The 2,811-nt window shown below is 54.8% G+C and overlaps 1 protein-coding gene across 5 annotated transcripts in view; it reads left to right on the top strand.

Annotated features, from left to right (window-relative positions):
• LOC112119562 (protein MTSS 2) overlaps nucleotides 1–2,811 on the top strand; it is an 86,088-nt gene that overhangs the window by 77,910 nt on the left and 5,367 nt on the right. The window lies entirely within an intron of this gene.

Raw genomic sequence — 2,811 nt, 5'->3', positions numbered from 1 at the left:
GGAGAGGCTTTGGTACACAAGGGAGCGAGACCTTGGCAGAGCAGCCCGTCCATCCAGGGTGGCGGCAGGACGGTTCACACAGCCGCTGCCTCTGCTAATTTGGTTTCCCTCGTTTTGCAGTGCTCACTCCAAAGCAGCCAGCCAGTCATTTCTCAGTTACCACCAGGACCCCTCCCTCCCCCCTGCCCCCTGCACTCTCCTCTCTTTCTTTCCATGCTCACTAATCTTTTGCTACATTCTTGTCCCCCTGTGACCCCAGCCCCCTGCCTTACCAGGCCTGCCTTGCCTTTTGCAGGATTGGTCCAAGGCCAGTCCTTACGACCAGCCGGTGGTCACCACCCTGCAGCGGAGGAAGGACCGCGTGGAGCATCTGCGGGAGGCCGAGTTGGGCTCCGCCAGCATGGGGTATCCGGGAATTAACCTGGAAGACGTGCCCAGGCCCAGGATGTCCCCAGCTACCATCGCTGCCAAGGTACAGCTGTTAAGGAGTGAGGGGAGGGCAACATGGGACCATGGAGACTGTTTGCTGCACTGAGTGCCGGGTTCGAGCCCTGCTCTTGTGCAGTTCACTTTGCAGTTCGCTGGGAGTGCCTGGATGGCCAGACCCTGCCCTGGGGCTTGTTTGCTGCCCCTCGCTGGGGCCGGCCGGCCGTGTGCACAGACCCGCTGGCTGGGAATCGGCCCTGCCCGACTTGCAGTATTCATGTCAGTTGCTCCTGACTCCCAGTCATGCCCTGAGACCAGGGTGAGAGGAGCAAACTTCTCTGACTGGGAGCTAAGGCAGATTGTGACGGGTCTCACTGGTTCTCCAACAGCATGGCGAGGAGGTGTCCCCCGCTGCCAGCGACCTGGCCATGGTGCTCACCCGTGGCCTGAGCCTCGAACACCAGAAGAGCAGCCGGGATTCCCTGCAGTACTCCAGTGGCTACAGCACACAGACCACCACACCGTCCTGCTCAGAAGACACTATCCCGTCTCAAGGTAGCCCTCCATGCAGCCGGGCTGGCAAGGGGGCTGGGCTTTCCAGGCCTTGGAGCCAAGTGCTCAGCCAGGGCTGATGCCCAGGACTCACTGAGATCCACTGCTCGCGTGGCCAGGCCACTGCTGCAGGGATCTCAGGATGGAGCCACTGGGTTCCTTCTGCCGAAGGGATCAAACCAGGGAGAATAAATCAGAAGCTGCTGTGGATGGGGCCAAGCTGGGGGCTGGGAGGGAGTCGGGAGGTCCCATCATGCCGCAGGGCATTCTCTACATCCAGTTTGCAAACAGTATCTAGAGTCATAGAACTGTGGGGCTGGAGGGGACCTCGAGAGTGCACCCCCCTGTGCGGAGACCAGCCCGCACAGGGGTTTGTCCTACCTGCTCTTAAAACCTCCAGAAGTGGGGTTTCCTTGGTGACCTCGGTACTGAACACGTAAAAAACCGTTCCTTGTCACAAGCTGGAGCAGACCATGTCTTCGGCTTTTTCAACATTCGTTGCAAAATGTGGTTTTCCGTTTGCCCACCAGCTTGTGTTTGCATGGTGGTTTGTGGAGTGGTGGGTGGGCTTTGGTCACATTTGCAGCCATGACTGTGGGGTGGGGTGTTGTGGCTGTGTTGTAAGTGGTGTGTGTGTGTGTGTTGTTATGCTTTGTTTGCTTATTTCTGTGTTGTGTTATGTTTGTGTTGCGTGTAATGTGGTTGTTGGTGTGTGATGTGATGTTTTGATTGTGTGGTGTGTAGTCTGGTTGTTATGTTTGTATTGTGTTTTTTTATAGTAAGTTGTGGTTGTATTATGTGTAATGATGTGTATTTTGGATCATGCTGATTACAGGTGCTGGCAATTTGGCTCTGTGGTGTCGTTGAGTTGCTGGTGGTCATTGTGTGTGGAATGGGTTTGTTGCTGGTGGTTCTGTGTATGTAATGCGGTTGTTGTCTTGCTGGTTCATGTTTTGTGGTTGTGTTGTGCATGCTGTGGCTGGTGGTTTTGTAGCTGGAGGTTGTGGTTTGTGTGTCACGCTGATGTTGGTGATTGTGGTGCATGTATTGTGGCTCTGGTTGTGTTGCTGCTGGTGTTGTGGTTGTGGCATGTGTGTGGCATGCTGATGCTATGTATTGATTGTGTTGCACACGTGGTTGTGTTGCTGCTGGTGGTGTGGTTGTGGTGTGTGTGCGCCATGCTTATATGATGTGGTGTCGGTTGAGTTGCTAGTGGTCGTGTTGCACATGTTGTGGCTGTGGTTGTGTTACTGCTGGCGGTTTTGTGATATGTTTGTGCCATGCTAATGCTAGATTGTGTTGATTGTGTTGCATGGGTTAGTTTTTTGGTGGTTGTGCCTGTGTTGTGCTGACACTGCATATTGTTGGTGATTGTGTTGCATGTGTTGGGTGTGGTGGTGGTGTCGAGCTGACACTGCGTGTTGTTGGTGATTGTGCTGCATGTGTTGGGTGTGGTGGTGTGTCGCGCTGACGCTGCGTGTTGTTGGTGATTGTGTTGCATGTGTTGGTTGCGGTGGTGTGTCGCGCTGATGCTGCGTGTTGGTGGTGATTGCGTTGCATGTGTTGGTTGTGGTGGTGTGTCGTGCTGACGCTGCATGTTGGTGGTTGCGTTGCATGTGTTGGTTGTGGTGGTGTGTCGCGCTGACGCTGCGTGTTGTGGGTGATTGTGCTGCATGTGTTGGTTGTGGTGGTGTGTCGCGCTGACGCTGCGTGTTGTTAGTGATTGTGTTGCATGTGTTGGTTGTGCCTGTGTCGCGCTGACGCTGCGTGGTGTTGGTGATTGTGCTGCATGTGTTGGTTGTGCCCGTGTCGCACTGACGCTGTGTGGTGTTG

Source organism: Terrapene carolina, unplaced genomic scaffold (assembly GCF_002925995.2).
Source record: "Terrapene carolina triunguis isolate 2854851 unplaced genomic scaffold, T_m_triunguis-2.0 Scaffold165, whole genome shotgun sequence".
Lineage (NCBI taxonomy): Eukaryota > Metazoa > Chordata > Testudines > Emydidae > Terrapene > Terrapene triunguis.
This window is presented reverse-complemented; position numbering and strand designations above follow the sequence as displayed.